Here is a 17,715-nt window from a genome sequence, read left to right as displayed (position 1 = left end):
AATGATAATAACAGTATATCTATTCTATTGTAGTTTATGGTATCACTAAGGGTGTTTTCACAGATGACAGTAAAAGCCCTTTATTGCTTTCCTTCACAGCTGCAAAGCACACGTAAAACCAATCTTCTATCTGATTTAAAAACAGTTCCTTCCAACTTCTAACCTACACAAATATCCCCATATGAACACAAACTGTTCAAGAAGGGCTCAGATTAGGTTTCCCCCTGTCATGTGTGAAACCATTCTGATTATTTAGGAGCCCAGAGCGGTGTACTACATACTTGAGTTTCTCCTGACAACAACCCTGTGAAGTAGGTTAGGCTGAGAGAGAAGTGACTGGCCCAGAGTCACCCAGCAAGTCTCATGGCTGAATGGGGATTTGAACTCGGGTCTCCCCAGTCCTAGTCCAGCACTCTAATCACTACACCATGCTGCCTCTCAGATTATATTGTTCTATCCTGTTTCATCCCAGGATTTAAGGCAGATAATTTGTTTTTCCTAAAACCATGCCCAAATGCAGAATATCATGTTTATCTTTCCAGGCTACCAAATGTTGGCCTCAATAAGAAACTGATATAACATTTCTGGAAAATATTCAGATCCTGTCCATGTCATGGGAAGAGAGGTCCCTGCCTCTGGAGCTGCTCCAGAGAATTCTTTTCAATGCACCACTCTAATGTGGATTGACCACATGAAAGGTGCTGTTAAGGGGGACCTCACAGAGGTTTTAATGAAGACCTTGAACAAGAGGGAGCCTTCATTAGAGTATGATGAAGTCAAAACAAACGGAAAGCTATCAGGAGAGGTTCAGCACATTGCATTCTGCCCAGAAGGCTTACAGGGCAAAGCCTTAGAGCAAGGGTTTCCAATTGGGGACCCCAGAGATTGTTGGACTACAACTCCCATCTTCCCCAGACAGAATGGCCTTCCACTAGGGATGATGTGAGTTGTAGTCTAACAATATTAGGGTTGGAACCTTTGCCGTAGCGCATTGGCTCAGCAGTGTGTACTTGGCAATCTCACCTCCAAGATTAGGTGTTGATGCTCTGATGGTGAAAGTAAGCCCAGCTATAAAATGCTGCCATTCAGTTTAGTGGTGATATGGGAGTACAATAAATTATAGGAGTTATACACTTCAAAATGTGTTTCAGAAGGCTGTCAAAGGATCACTTAATTTCTAAAATGAGACATTCCAGGGCTCAGACCTGCACAAGAGGTCTGGCTGTATGAGGACAGGTTGCAAATGCTCATGGGGCCGGGGGTGGGGGGGGGGAGGAACTCAGTATATGCCAAGAGGTACTTATACTTATTATATAATTTGAAGAGGGGAAGTGATGATCACAAAAGGTGCTAATTAGGAATGGTTAAAGAAGAAGGGATGTGGAACAAAAATATCTGGAAGAGAATGATCTGCCCCCCCACCAGCTCACGTCACTGGAAGTTAGGGCTGTAGCCACAGTGGGGCAGGGTTGGCATCCTCAGGAGTATACCAGACCACTTTCAAGAATGTTCAGCTTTAATTAAACACACACCCCTAGCTTTTAAAAAAAAACTTATGGAGATATAGTGGTGAAATGCAGCCAGTATTCTACCCAATAACTTGTGGAGTAGTGGCAATGCCAGGTTCCCTCCACTTTCCAGTGTTCTGGACAATGAGTGCCAAGGTCCGGCACTTACGTTTTAATTTTATTTAAATGTAATTTTGTTTTATTAAAGTAATTTAATAAATTCAATTTAAACACATTAGACCACTTGTATGCCAGTGCCACGCTGTTTCACACTGATTTAAATGTATGCTTAGGACAACCAGCCCTCTACACAATTCCTGGCTATGGACCTGCTGCTATTTTCTGGTCTTTAAAGGAAATCCAGAGGGGAAATGTACCTCAAAAAGAACAGAATGGACTAAGGAGGCATGATCTATCCAATGTGGACTTGTCCTGGTGTTAACACTCCCCCCCCCAATCATGTGCTCTGTTTGGCTTTGCCATCCTCTTTAGCCAATATAGCCACCTAATGGCGCAGCGGGGAAATGCTTGACTAACAAGCAGAAGGTTGCCGGTTTGAATCCCCGCTGGTACTATATCGGGCAGCAGCGATATAGGAAGATGCTGAAAGGCATCATCTCATACTGCACAGGAGGAGGCAATGGTCAACCCCTCCTGTATTCTGCCAAAGACAACCACAGTGCTCTGTGGTCACCAGGAGTCAGCACCAACTTGACAGCACACTTTTCCTTACCAGGCCTGGCAGAAAAGCCCAAACCAGTATGATTTACTTTACTTTGCCAAGCATTTAAAACATGCTAATGTGCAGTTAATGTGCAGAACAACTCAGGGACTTTTTTGTATGGGGTGGTATATAAATGTACTAAATAAATAAAATAAAATAAAATAAAATAAAATAAATTGTTGCCAGCAGTGGTACCTCTACACGGCTTGGTTTATGGGGCTTGCACTTTAAAAAAAAAACCAACCAGATGAAAATATTGATTTTTGAGCAGAGCTTGTCACTGACCAGTCCAACTTAAGAAAGAGCTTCTTTCTTTGTAGCAGATTTTGCTTTCTGGATTAGGTCATTGGTTGGTGACCAATCCGTACAGCAGCAGTTTTTGAAAATATTGGTTTTAGATGTCATCACTGCACAGAGACTGTTTCTCATACCTATTTTGTGCTGCATGTGCCGGTTGAAGCACGTCCTTCTGCTGACTTTCCTAAGGAGCTTCAAACCTCAGTTGTGTTCTTAAGCATGCTAAAAATGCCTTCACAGAAAGCATTACTGTGTGGAATGAGTAACAGATATTTTGCAAATTGAGAGAGTGCCTGAAACCATGGTTGTCCAGCAACAGGATCTTATACTTTGGATAGATGATGCCAAAACTAGTCAGTCCTGACTTCCTCTGGAGCCATGGCAGGTATCTCTGTGCAACACTGGTACTGCATGGATTCCAGACAAATAGCATTTTCTCTGCTCTGTGGCAGGACATTAGGGATTTCTTCCAGAAGAGTCTCTATCAATGAGGAGCTCAGATTTTCTCTCCCTAGAGGATGAAGCACAACAGCTGCCTTCAGTATTGGGTCATTAAATGGGAATTTTTTTTCTTGGCACAGGACCTGGCGATTTCAGGTGATCCATCAAGATCCTGCTTTTTGATCAGCTGCGAGGCCACAAAACCCATAAAGAAGTCTCGGTCTGACTTCTGAAAGTCTTTTGCAATTGAGACAATACACTATTTTTGTGCTCAAGTATGACCGACTGCTGGTTTAATGAAATATCCTGAAAAGTCTACATATACTTTCATCATGACATGATGTAGCCTGTGGATCATTGGTTCCTCATGTTGAAGCAATGCACTAGATTTCTCAAAGTAAGGTGTAATAGCATGCAGAAACAGAATGTACAGTTTACAGACTGGACTCCTGAATATATTTGCTAGGCTACTTTCTGATTCCTCCTGTTTTGTGGTGTTTGGATGGAGCGGGCTCATTATCATCACCATAGATACAAAAGAGCATCTGAGGCCATCTCAAATATTTAGTACCCTCTCTGGTGTGTAAGACATGCTCAGGCATCGAGTAGAAGCAAGCATGTTTTAAGACCTTTCTGGCTTACATCACAAAATGAAATGTCTTCTCTGAGAAGTTCTTTTCTTTCGGCAATTTCCCCCAAAATGATGATAGATATGATATCAATGAGAAATTCATGTGGGTCAAATAAAAGAGCCTTTGCCTCATGTTTTGCTGCTAGATGTGCTAAATGGCACGGATAGCCAAAACCATAAATCTTTCCATCAGTTCATTTCTTCTGTAGAAGTCTCTCAGGACACCATTGTGCTTCCCAATCATTACAGAGGCGCTGTCTGAGGAAAAAGCAGCACAGTTCTCTAGGCTGAGTCCTGAATCATTTTCAATGGCTGCTGCAATATTTTCAGCATCTGCATGGTTTACTGTGGGCATATCCAGAAAGTGAGCCATAACTAAGCCTTCTGAATCCTCAAAGGTGAAAAATAACTTGTCATCCTTGTCAGAATTGCCATCTATATTCAAGGAAAAGTATTTCTTTAATTCACAAGAACTTGATGATAATTGCTTTTGGATGGCACCCATGCTCTCTTTTCCAAAGCACTGAATAAGGTGACCAGCTTCTGTGTGTTTCCATGCATATCTCTTAGCTATTTCACTGGCCGGAAATATTCTGCCTATGAGTTTACTGAAACCGCCATTAACAGCTGTGAAGGAATGAGGCCTAAACCTCATTCTTCTTTTTGTATATAAGATTGTATGTTGCAATTGCGTTGCTTATTCACTGTGTTAAGAAAGCTGTGCAGGGGTCAAAAGTTCATGGCTCCTGTTCTACAGTTGGGTTTTGGAGGGAGAAGAGTTTGACAGTTGAAATTTTTGGAGTGAAGAGAGGGTTTTATTTTATAGGGTTTGTTTGTTTGTTTGTTTGTTTGTTTGTTTGTTTGTTTGTTTGTTTTAAATGGAGGGAACTTAAGTTGTGTTGATTGGATGGTTTGGAAAAATGGAAGGGAAGTTAAAGAATATAAGGAGGCTTCCTTCAGCAGAGTTTAGTGCAGTCCAAGTGAAGGAGCTGTGTGTAATGCAAGTTTAAGAGAGTGCAGCTCAGGTTGGAGAATTGAAGAGTCCAAGTGAAGAGTGCAGTACAAATTGGAGAACTGAAGAGTCAGTCAGAAGGAGTCAGGGTGAAGATCAAGTAGACATCAGAGCTGGAAAGAGTTGCAGAGCTGAATGGGAAATAAAAACTAGGAAAGGTTGCTGAAAAGAAGGGCTGAAAAATCACTAGGAGAGAATCAGTCTCTCTGGAGAGCTGAATCACTCACCAGAAGTCTGGGACTGAAACCCCAGAACTGTGAAGTGAGAGCAGGACCTAAGGCTAAACAAGGCACAAGCTAGGTTTGCTAGAGAAGCTGAGGTGATTGCAGAAGACTCTGGGTAAGGGCTCTGAAATTAGGACCCAATGTCAGGTCAGTTTGGATGCATTTTGATCACATTTTATTTCTTCCTTGTGCTTGTTTGGTTGCTGTTTTCCCCCCCAAAGAAAATATTGTTTTATTGTACTGTTTTCAAAGTAAAAAGTCTTGTTTGTATTTAAAAATCTGTAGCTTCTGTTTTCTCTACTTCATACCTAAAGCCTTTATCACTCTACTTAATTTTTAATAAAACAGAAGTTGGAAGGCTGGTTTCAGTAGACTCAGCCAGAAAAAGCCTAAAAGTCTACTTGGTGGCAGCAGTTAAACTTAAAAATTGTGGGGCTGGTTGAGACTGGGCTATGACACATGGTTGCAGCATGGTGTGATCTGTGACAACAGCACATGGCAAATTAGGTTGCAGTACAAGCCTCTGGAAAAGTAGTTCTGCCTTCACTGCCTTGTCTGTCACTAGGTTGTGCTCATCAGTGCTTTGGAGGAATTTTAGATCTTTTGACTTTCTGCATTTGTCCTGTGCTTCACAGTCACTATATGCAGTTTTACATCATGAATCCCACTGTGGGATACAGAGAAGTCATAGGCACATATTGAGCAGAAAGCATAGATTTTCCCTTTCCTAGATGGAATAAAACAAATTGAATGTGATTTCATGATGCTTTTGCTTTGACTTCTCCTTAGGCATACTGGTGTTTGGAGGGTCTTAAACATAAACCTAGAGTGGTTTTCTAAGCAAGTTCCATAATAAAATATCTTGCCTATTGCAGGAATATGGGGAAAGTCAGTGGACTCTGACCCAGATCTGTAGAGATCATCATATAAACTGGAAAAAAAGCTCTGTAAAGCAAAGTCTGTGCTCTCTCAAATGAAATCAGACCCTATTCTGCAGGGAATATAACTGGAGAAATTGCTCTGAAAAGCAAAGTCAGTGCTCTCTCAAAAGAAATCAGACCCTTCCGTGGGGATTATACAAACTGAAAAAATGTTCTGAAAAGCAGTCAGTTAAACCTATACACAAGACAAGAAGCCACAGTCCAGACGGAACATGGTGAAACAGACTGGTCCCAGATCGGCAAAGGAGTAAGACAAGGCTGCATACTTTCTCCTTATTTATTCAACTTTTATGCTGAACATATACTGAGAGAAGCTGGATTGGAAGATGAGTGTGGTTTTAAAGTTGGAGGAAGAAACATCAATAACCTGTGCTACGCTGATGACACCACCTTGATAGCTGAATATGCGGATGATCTGCAAGCTCTAGTAATGAAAGTCAAGGAGCACAGTGAAAAAATGGGACTACGACTAAATGTAAAGAAGACTAAACTAATAACGGGTACAGCAACCAGCCTTAGAATTGATAACAAAGACATTGCTTTATTATCCACCATAGGTGGATAGCATCTGCCTTTTAGGATCTACCTTCAATAGTAAAGGATTCAGCAGTCAAGAAATACGCCACACAGACTAGCACTTGGTAGGGTTGCAATGAAGGCCTTGGAAAGGATATTGAGATGCCATGATGTGTCTATACCTACAAAAATTAGAATCGTTTGGACAATGGTTTTTCCTGTGACGCTCTATGGATGTGAAAGCTGGACTTTGAAGAAGTAAGATGGAAAAAGGATTGACGCTCTTGAACTTGGGTGCTAGAGAAAACTTTTGAGGATACCATGGACAGCCAGAAAAACAAACAAATGGATCATAGAACAAATCAATCTAGAATTTTCACTTGAGGCGTAGCACGGTTGGAGTGGGCCCAGAGACAAGATTTTAAAATGCCCCCCACCTCACTGAAACTCAGCTCATGAAGTAAAGAAATCTTAAATGAGGCTGAATAGTGGTAACAAAAAGCATAGTAAAATTTATGTGCCACAATAGAACATCCTAAATTATTTTTAAAAAGGTTTTCTAAATTGTGGATGATGCAAGTCATTTAATGGTACTAGAGGAAGACATGCTGTTGGGGTAGCTCCAGGTCTTAACACTCACATCAATTTCAGAGGATGAATACAGCTGAAGGAAGCCTGGGCGGGTATGTGGCTGGGGGAGTTAGTCATGTGACTTACCTCTTGGGGGCCCCCCAAGGCAGTGGGACCCCAGACAACTGTCTCCCCTTGCCCTATTATAGTTACGCCCCTGCTTGAGGCACAAATGACCAGGCTCAAACTATCATATTTCGGGCACTCTATGTGAAAACCCAGCTCCCTTGAGAAGTCTATAATGCTGGGGAATGTTTGTTTGTTTGGTTTCTATACCGCCCTTTCAGAAATGATTCGGGACGGTTTACACAGAGAAATAATAAATAAATAAGATGGATCTCTGTCCCCAAAAGGCTCACAATCTAAAAAGAAACATAAGATAGACAGCAGCAACAGTCACTGGAGGTACTGTGCTGGGGGTAGATAGGGACTCCCAGACTCTCCCCCTGCTAAATAAAAGAGAGTCGCCACGTTAAAGGTGCCTCTTTTAAGTTGAAGGAAAGAGAAGAAGACGACGACTAGCAGCAAGGTGGATGAACTCGATCATGACAGCACTGAGAAACCTTAAAGGCCAAGTTGAAGACTGATCATCCTGGAGAGAATCTATCTATGTGGTCGCTAAGAATCGATACCAACTTGACGGCACTCAGTCAGTCAATCAATCAATCAATCAATCAATCAAAGCTCTTTCAAAATCAGACCCTTCTCTCCACAAATTTGCATGCTTTGAAACACAGCACCTCATGGCCAAATGTTTATATATCTGACCACATGCTCCCCCACTTTTGGAGCTTCGAGGGAGGAGACTAGATGGGCTGCCTATCTAGTTTCCTCCTTCCTCCTCTCAGGCCATGGATCTCATCACAACTTTCACGAGAATCCAAAGACCCCTCTCGCAAGACTTCTGATGATATCTGCAGTTGCCCACATCCCGAAGCCTGCTGCAGTGACCAGGAAATAGGCTGGAGATGGGGGGAGTGTTGGGAAATCATGATTTTGCGATGCGTGGTCATGAGCTGGGAAATATGGCGGGAATTCGTAGCTGTCCTGGGTAAATTGGGACAGTTGGCAGGTATCATCTAGATTACTGTAGTACTTAAATGCTACTGTGAAACAATATGCTACTATTCCATCTTATTTCTATGCCCACTTTTTCCAATGCAGCAGCACCTGAGGAGATTTGAGGGGGGAAATTAGTGTGGGCAAAGCATTCATCCTTCCACCCATTCCCTCCTGCAAGGATCCCCTCCCCTCACAACTGCATTATCTTGCCAGTTTGGGAACAAACATTTGCTGGGATAATGTGTGGTTCTATTCTTAACTGCTGGAGTCTCAACAGGGCTGGGAATACAGCCTCCTAGAATTTATATCTGGCCAACCAATCCAGTGGCTTCATACTGCCTGCCAATCACCATGGCTGACATTGCTGAGCACAAACAGTTTCTGGGCTTTACTATGCTTGGTTCTAACCTCAAGTAATCATGAGAGTTCAAGCCCTGGATCCCCAGACAGGATGGGGAGAAAAGGTTTGATTCTGACTGGTGTACAGACACATTCCAGAGATGTGGCAGTCCAAAGAAAAATGTAGAAAACCCTCCAAGAACAAACAACTGGGGCTGATTTATCTAAATGATACCAGGAGGTTTTACAGATAGGGCTTTCCTCCGAATCCACTCCTGATTGGAGTGTGTCAGACCACATATTTGCTGGATTTAACCCGACCTCCCTGCTGGGCTATCAGGGACCAGGACAGACAGGGCTTTGTTCCCCTTGTTATGTCCCGGGTTTAAAAAAATCCTCTATTTCCAGCAGCTTTTGGGGGGGAAACTCTGGGGCTTCAGTTTTCTCTGATGATGTTAATGGAGGTGCTGATGGGGTCCATCTAATCCCTCGAATTAAAATGCCTCGAATTTGCCATGAAGCAGATTCGCTCTTCAGATATCCAGAGGCACAGAGCGAATAACCTCCTGTACATAAATTTCTCTTCTGTCTCCCAATATTTTAAGCAACGGTCTCTGGGTGGTATAAGAAAGAGCCCAGTTTGGTATAACATTAGGAGAATCTGGTTTTTCTGAAGGTGCAATTCAGGTAGAGTTGGCATATAGGAACAGAAGCACCCTCCTCCTTTCATGTTTCAGGCTATATGTGATTATTCCTTAGGAGCATCTATATATCTGGCCTATATTATGTAGTTTTGCACATACCGAATGACTATTTACAAAGGCTTAAATGAGCCTATGTCTTAAGTATGCATGCCAGAGGCACAATCACTTTGCTTGTGGGAAGGCTGGTAAGGGCTGACAGGCTTGTGCTGACAGCATATAAAGAAACCACAACAAAAGCTCTTAAAATACACAAGGAAGTTAAGGGTGTTTGGGGGCAATCTATGAGTACTTCTTGCAGCACCAGTCAGTTGTTGCTTTTCCAGTATGGGTCACATGTGGAATTACAATGTTTCTTCCACTCTGCAATAGATATGACATGTTTTAGGGATACAGTACACCAAGAATGGCCAACCTGAGGTTCTCCTGCTGTTGTTGGACTACGACAATGTGGCTGGTGACAATGGGAGGTGTAGCTCAACAACAGCTGGTGAACCTCAGGTTGGTCACCCCTGGAATAGACTGTCCCTCTCCTTTTACCCCTTCTGTTTCTGTAGCAGCCTGTTAGGGATGTGTGAAACGGTTCGAACTCGAACCAGTTCGCATTCAAACCAGGGTGGTTCGATGGTTCGAATTCGAACCAAACCAGCCATCAGGTTCGAGCTGTAGGTTCGAATTCAAACCAAACTGGGGGTGGTTCGATTCGAACTGGTTCGAACCTCCAAAAGTGGGTGGGTTGGTAGCTGGCACCCATGGGTACCTTAAAAATCAGCCCCTTTCCCAATTCCTTTCAAATAATTCTGATAGCTTCCTTGACCCCCTTGGGCACTACCACCCACCACACTCCGTTCTAGGACACCCCTTTCCCCCCGACATGAAGCAATACATTTGCTGCAATCCTCATTATTCCCTATGAGGAATTCAAAAATACTTTTCACCAATAATCAGAGGAGTGTCCGATGGGTAGGGGTTTTTTGTAGGTGGTAGGCACCCCTGGGTGCCTACCACCCACCCCACTTTTGTGCCCCTAGGTGCTCCACAATAGGGGATAATGGGCTGGTTCAGGTCCCATTATACCCTATGAGAAAAATAATTTAAAATATTTCAAATATTCATAAAATTCATAGGGGTGTCAGATTGCTTTGGGGTTTGGGTGGTTGTTGGCACCCATGGGTGCTCCACAATAGGGAATAATGGGCTGGTTCGAGTCCCATTATACCCTATGAAAAAATATATAAATAAATTTCAAAAATTCATTAAAAAAATGTTCGAGTGTCCAATTGCTTTAGGGATTGGGTGGCAGGTACCCATGGGTACCAGCTACCACTCCACCCACTTTTAGAGTTTCAAAACAGTTCAAAATGGTTCAAATTCAAACCAAACCAGAGGGGTTCGAGCAAAACCAAAACCGAACCACTCCCTCCTGATTCGAACCTGGTTTGAATTCGAAGCGAACTGGGAAAACCAGTTTTGTGTACATCCCTACAGCCTGTTGTGTCTGGGCATGCAGCTCTTTTTAAAAAACAGTTGCACAAACAACAGTTCACATGTATGGTCACTGTGCAGCTGTACTGTTGTTTAAAAAGTCAGATTTTCCTTGTTAAATGTGATTTAAGCATGGGAAAATACAAGTTGTCAATGAACTGATGTTGATGTAATGTGAATTCCCCTGTAAACCATGAGTGAGCAAAGTATGACAGCCCCACACCTGCCTCAAAGTGCCTTAATACTGAATATACACAAGAGCAAATTTTGATCTTGCTGATCATTGCCATAGCCCCTTGCCCTGAAATCCAAACATGGCATCCCAAATGTCAGCACAGAGCAACCATCTATAGCCTTCCCTGAGGGGAGGGGAAGTCATTGTTTGGTTGCTCTGGGACTGGAGCAGAGGAGGTGGTGGTGGGAGAGAAGAGGAATTGATAGGGTGACATCAAGAAGGAAAAATGAGTGGGAAAGACATGAGTAGGTTACTTAATATAGGGTTATATAAGGAGAGAGAGAAAGGTGTAGGTGGATACTTAGCTACTGGAGCCAACCCTGAAGAAAGTTCAGTAGAATAATAGGGACAGTATAACTGGATGTTATCAAGCCCAACCTTGCTCTTAAAGCAGGTTCCTTCAAAGAGTATGATCAAATTAAAAGTATGGTGTCAATTTTTTTTTAATTTCCCCTCACTCCATCCCCTTGTTCCACATTTTAACCATGAAGAATTATGAGATCACTGCAGATTTGCAGGGATTGCTCTTCACACCAGCACATGAAAGAATGGTGATGGTGATATATTGTAGCTGGAGGCATGGATCTAGGTATGGCTCAATGGACATGACAGAACAGTGAGAAGAGATCAGGAGGGTGGAGTTGAGAGAAGTGCACAAAGATGAAGAACATATGAAGGAAGGTGTATCTATGGATGGAAAAGCAGGATTTATAAAAATGAAAACGACTATGTCAGTGATGAAAACAAAGAAGGAGATATATACTGACCCCATTCACACAGTGGTTCAGATCTTGGTTTAATGTGTTACCAACATTAGCATGATTTTGTGAACCCATTCCAAGGTGGGAGAGATTCCCACCTTGGCATAGGTTCACAAAATCCCACTAATGTTGGTAACCTACATTAAATCTAGATTTGAACTATTGTGTGAACCAGGCCACTGAGTAGTAGAAGAGAGAGAGAGTGAGAGAGAGAGAGCGCGAGCAAGTGCAAGGCTTGGCTCATTCACTAACCAGGCCAGCAACACTCCTCCTTTTATTTTCGGGGAAGAATTGTGTGAACACCTGCATTACACATTATGCTAAGTATGTGCATGGTGGAGGGTTAGGGCATGAGCCTGCTCCCTACACCACACTCAAAGGATTGCCAGCCTGGTAAATGCATCAACTAGGGCAGGCATCCCCAAACTGCGGCCCTCCAGATGTTGCTGAACTACAACTTCCAGCATACCCAGCCACAAAAAATTGTGTCTAGGGATGCTGGGAGTTGTAGTTCAGCAACATCTGGAGGGCTGCAGCTTGGGGATGCCTGAACTAGGGCAAAGAAAGTAAGATGCCCTTTTAAGCTTTCATGGCCTTTATCCTTTCCAGATTTAGGACCCACCTCTAACCTCCAGACTGTGACACAGGGCCCACTTTTAATTATCTTACACATTATTCTTACCTTTACACACTCTGGATCTGACCTTTTCTCTTTTTCCTTCTCTCCTAAATCTCTGTCACAGTGATGGGCAGTACTTACACTCTAAGTAGTTAAACTACTTTTCATGTTGTTGAATGGTAATCCCAGCTATGTCATGGAAAGTAGTTCAAACTACATAGTTACACTACTTTTGTAAGTACTTAACTAATGTAATGGAACTACTAACTAAAGTAATAATTACTTTAATCAATTAGGGAAGAAAGCTCCTATTATTTAAGTAATTTCCTGTAAATAACTCCTTTAAGTAACCCCTGCTAACTGGGTGCCTTTTAAGTGGTGGTTCTCTTATATTGAATAGGGAGATAGCAACTGTCTCTGGTCATCCCAGCATAGTGTTCCTCCCAGTGGCTGTTCACTGGCATCCTCTCCCTCCCTCCATCTCTGTGTTTAGACATACCTGCCAACGTGTCCCTATGGGAAAATAGGGACATGTTGGCAGGTATGGTTTAGATTGTGTGTCCCTTTTACAATCAAATCCACATTTACTGTAATACTGAACATTATAGATACCAATAGAAATACCAGATCATTCAGTACGAACAATACAGGCATGCCTACAATCATTAGTACAAATGGAAGCAATGTCCCCCCACTCCCACAGCTAGCTGCTAAGCACATACTCCATGCACAGCATTTCTAAGGGGGATGGATGCACTCAGAATACTGTAGCAGTTTAGCCTGGCCCAGGAAGAGAGACTAGTTGCACCAGAATGATAGGAAGGCCTACAGGAAGTTCGCATTTACAGGTCTGCTTTGACTACTTATGAGACTCAAATGCCCAGGAAATAAGATTTTTGTTTGGGTTGAGTAAATTGAGTAACGTACATGTCTAAAGTCCCCGCAAAAGATTTTGTTTTCCAACGGAGAACAGAAGTCACTATGAAAAAATTGAAACGACTTATCCATTTCAAAAAGTTACAAAAGACATTTCAGTTACTAAAACATAGTTAATAACTACTTTTTAGATAGTAGTTAGTAGTTATAATGAAACTGCATTTAAGATGGTTAGTGCCCATCAGTTGTTGGCTTTTCATTTAAAATATTTCTATCCTGCTCCTCCATTGCATACTGCTCGGGGTGGCTGTCAGCAACCAATCTTCAGTCAGCCCTTCTCTTTCTCCCTTTGCTTTTACTTCCTCTCTCTCTCTCTCTCTGACAAAAGAAGATTGTGGCATCACTGGAGTATTTATCATGGCTTCATTTCTACTGTCTTACTTCAGAGATGGCAATGGTAACCCCCTCCTGTATTCTACCAAAGACAACCACAGGGCTCTGTGGTCTCCCCAGGAGTCGACACTGACTGGACAGCACACTTTACTTTACTTCATTTAACCCAGCATCCTTTTCTATCACTGGCCAGCCAGGTGCTCCCAGAAAGCCACCAGGCAGGGAATGAAAGCAGCAGCCTTCTTTTGTTTGTCCTCATCATTTGGTATCCCGAGAAATATTGCCTCTGAAAATGAAGGCTGTTTAGCACAGCTAATAGCTCTTGATAGAGCCCATCAACTTTCGATTCCCTTTTAAAACCATCTAAGCCAACAATTATCACCTTGTGGCAGCAAATTCCATCAGTTAATTATACCTTGCATCAAGAAGTATTTGCTGCTAATGGGTTTCATTGGGTGACCCTGAGTTCTGGCATCCTGAGAGAGGGATAAACATGTCTCTCTGCTTTCTCCACGCTATTCTTAATTGCAATATGAGCCTTCGTGTCCGCCCCTCCCCCCGCGGCCGTCAAGTGAAAAAGAAAGCCCCAAAATGTTAGCTGTTCCTGCTTGGTGGCGGGGGCGGGCACCTTAGCTCAGGTCTCACAACCCGGTGGAGAAACATCCCAGGCAGCAGCAGGGAGGAGATTTTATTATATGTTTTCACAGAAAGTGGTGCAAGTCCAGACTTTAAAATGCCCTCGCGCTCCTGCCATTCCCTTGCTGGCTACACCGCAGATGTACCACCTGCTGCCAGAGCTGCGGCCGGGAGTCCTCCCGTGCTGCCCCCGCCCCTCTCCCCCCGCGCTCCCCGTTGCCACGTGGGCTCCCTCCCCGCTGAGGTTCCCCTGCCAGCCGGCCCCCTCTCCTCCCTCCCTCTGCCGGACCGCCCCCACCGCCGCCGCCCGCTGCCGCTCAGCCCCCCTCGGCCAATCAAGGACGGGGAAAGGCAGCCCCGGCAGCCTGTGGATCCCGCCCCCTCCCCTGCAGTTGCCTTGAAAAAAGCGAGAGCCGGCGCGCGCCTTCCTTTTCATCCCGAGCAATGCGCCAAAGCGGAGCGTGGAAGAGGTGTTTACTGGTGCCCTTGGCGAGCCGCAGGCAGATTCGGTGGTCAGGCAGGGCCCCATTCCCTGCTCCTTGATCTCTGTCTCAGACTCAGACTGCCTCCGTCTCCTAGAGCAGGGGCTCTCAACCTCGGGTCCCAGATATTGCTGGACTACCGCTTCCATCACCCCGGCCACAATGGCCTTCAGCTGAGGGTGATGGGGGTTGTAGTCCGATTACACCTGCGGACCCCTGACCCAGAGCTACCAAGAGAGTGAGACAATAGCTCTCCGGAGATTTCCTTTGGAGACCGCATTTCTCAGGAGAGCCAGTCATCCTTCCAAGGAGATATCTTGATGATAACCATTAGCACTTAAATCATTGTTGGCGGGGCGGTGGGCAGGGGAAGGATCAGACATATTCAGGGAGGGCAGCCGTATTCATGACAGCTAAATGGAGCCTCCGTTTTCAAAGGCGGCATACTTCAGCCTGAGTGTAAAAAGCAATGCATCTTGGGATTGCAGTCGACCACAAACTGAAACATCAGTCAGCAGCGTGATGCAGCAGCAAAAAAGGCGAATGTGATTTTAAGCTGCATTAATAGGGCCATAGTTTCCAAGTCACAAGAAGCAATTGTTCCCCTTTATTCAGCACTAGTCAGACCTCTTCTGGAGCACTGTCCAGTACTGGGCACTGCACCTTTGAGAAATGGAAAGAGATTCAGAGAAAGGCAGCGGGGATCCTCAGGGGTCTCAAAAAGAAGCTCTGTGAGGAATTGTTGAAGAACTGGGTATAGGAAGGGAAGAAACATGGGGAAACATGGCAGCACTCATCAGATACCTCGAAGAGAGCAGAGACGTCCTTTGTTGCTCAGAGGGCAGGACTAGATCTCATGGGCTAATGTTACAGAAGGGCAGGTTTTACTTGAATAATATTAGGAGACACCTTATTGGTAAGAGAAATTTGACAGTGGAACAAAGGATCTGGGTTGGGTGGGGGTGGACTCTTTCTTGCTGGAGGTCTTCAAGCAGAGGCTGGACAGCCATCTGTTGGGGATGCTCTCACTTTGGATTTCCTGCATCAAACAGGGGGTTGGACTAGATGGCCTTCAAGGTCCCCTTCAACTCTGTCATTCTGTGGTACTGGGTGCTGGGGACCATCACTTCCCTTCTTTCCCTGCTTTTAAACTCCCCACAGGCTGCTGGTTTCCTCGCCACTGTTGGGACTCAGGATGCTGGACTACATGGACCCTTGGGTCTGATCCAGACCTGCAAGGCAGCAATGCCTGACATGATGAGGAAAACTACTCAGAGGAGTCCCATGGAAGTCAAACTAAATTGTCCCCTTAATTTCAGTGGGGCTGCTTCGAGTCATCATTTCCCTCTGCCCAATCCCCACTTCCCCCTTGATTCATCTCTCTCCCTCTGTCTCTCTCTTTACCCATCCTCAGGTACTTCAGCCATCCATTCACCCGGTGGAGTCCCCTCATACATCCTGGTGCAGCCTCTCCTCCTTTTCACCTTCTACAGTATATGCTCTCTTCCCTGTTCTTCTCACCCACCCATCCATTCTATTTTCCCCTTTAGAAATCGAATCAGCCTATCCAGTAGTACATCAGCCCACCCAGATTTCCTCCTTCTCCCTCGCCCTCTCTCGTCCAAATCACGGCCCAATCCACTCCCTGCAAGAGGCTGTCACATACCGAGAGATTCTTTCACACGCGCACCAGAACAGATTCACATGTACTTATTCTCCACCCCTTCTTCCATTTAACCGAAGGGTTTTTATTTTATTTTATTTTTATTTTTGGAAGGAAGGACACAAACAACAGGAGAGCCCCCCATACGGCAGTAGGAGTGGGGGAGGCTCGGAGCAGTCAGCAGCCCGCTAGCTTCCCACCCCCAGCCCAGCCCTACCGCCCGTTTAATGCAGCAGGTACAGCGCTGCAGTGGGTGTGGGTCGGTGGGAGATCCCGATTGGGTTTGAAAGACACCCCCACCCGCCCCCACCCACCCACCCACACCCCCTTTGCTGATCTAGCCAGGTACGTCACTAGCGCTCCCTCCTTCCTTCGCCCCCCGTTTCCCTGCGCGAGCGCGCGCGAGCGCGTGCACACACACACTCACACACCCGCTCACACGCGCCCGCTCTCTCTTTCTCTCTCTCACACACAGTCACCCCAGGAATACGTCGCTGTCACCTTGAGATGCCGGCAGGCAAGCATTGCAAGGTGCCATGGGGAGAGAAAGAAGCGCCAAGGCTAAAATGCAAGGGGGGGGGGGACGAGAATGGATCCAAGGGCGACAAAGGGGTTTAACCCCACCCCCCACCCCAACCAGCCCACATTTTGCCAACCCCCTCCCCGCTGCATACCAATGATGGACCTGAGCGAGAACTACCTTTCCATTCTGCATCCTCCAGATCTTCTACTAAACGTCCCCCCGCCAAATCAACCAATAAATGAACACAAATCAGAGGCTGCAGGGAGAAAGGGAGAGCGCCCTTTCCCCTCAAAAAGTCCTCTGGCCACCAAGGCTTCCTTTCTGCAGTGACTTGTCCACACGCCATCCCAACCGCATTCCCCACCCGCACTGCCGCGCATCTCTGCATTACATATGACGGAGGCTGCCCGGCTTCCCCCCTCCCCATCCCACAAGGAGGGGGGGTCTTCCAACATCCCCACCACGCCGTTAGGCTCTATGCTCTGGTTTATTTTATTCGGCAAACAGTCGCTTCCCATCCCCATCCCCCGCGCCCCAAAGAGGAAGGCTTCGCATGAGGAGGTACTCACCAGGCCATGGTAGAAGCGAGGAGAGGCTGAGGTGGGGAGCGGGGAAAGGGAATCCGCTGCGGGAAGATCAAACGTGGGGTGGAATTGTGGGGTTCTCTCTCTTTCTCTCGCTCCCCCTCTCCGGCTTGGCCCGGATCCAGTCGAGAGGAGGGGAAGGGGGGAGCTTCTTCTGCCTAATGTGCCCCCCCAGGAGAGGATCGGAGGGAAGGGGGGCAGGGCAAGGGTGGGGGGAGCCGGTTGTCTACAGCCCCGGGGATGCTGCGGCTGACATCGCAGCGGCTACATGCTGCAAGGATGGAGAGGGCTCGCCGAGCGCTGGTCCAGCTGCAAATCTCAGCCGAGGGGGGAGGGGGAGGCGGGGGAAGGAGGAGGTGAACCGCGGCTCGGGGGGGGGGATCTGAAAGGAGAGCGAGAGCCAATCGCAGTTCCCGGCCTCGTGCCCCCCCC

The 17,715-nt window shown here is 45.6% G+C and overlaps 1 protein-coding gene across 6 annotated transcripts in view; it reads right to left on the bottom strand.

Moving 5' to 3' along the window:
• ATP2B3 (ATPase plasma membrane Ca2+ transporting 3) overlaps positions 1–17,617 on the bottom strand; it is a 156,927-nt gene extending 139,310 nt beyond the window's left edge. For 3 of the 6 annotated variants that reach the window (XM_053298108.1, XM_053298103.1, XM_053298106.1), the window contains exon 1: positions 17,269–17,617. The gene's annotated coding sequence lies outside the window, so the exon portion shown is untranslated. Of the gene's footprint in view, positions 1–16,876; positions 17,015–17,268 lie in introns of those variants that run through there. The other 3 variants (XM_053298105.1, XM_053298107.1, XM_053298104.1) reach the window with 2 other exon arrangements.
• Positions 17,618–17,715: the final 98 nt, after the last annotated feature.

The sequence above is a fragment of the Hemicordylus capensis genome, chromosome 2, assembly GCF_027244095.1.
Source record: "Hemicordylus capensis ecotype Gifberg chromosome 2, rHemCap1.1.pri, whole genome shotgun sequence".
Classification (NCBI taxonomy): domain Eukaryota; kingdom Metazoa; phylum Chordata; class Lepidosauria; order Squamata; family Cordylidae; genus Hemicordylus; species Hemicordylus capensis.
The sequence above is the reverse complement of the archived record's forward strand: the minus strand, read 5'-3'. Positions and strand labels throughout refer to the sequence as shown.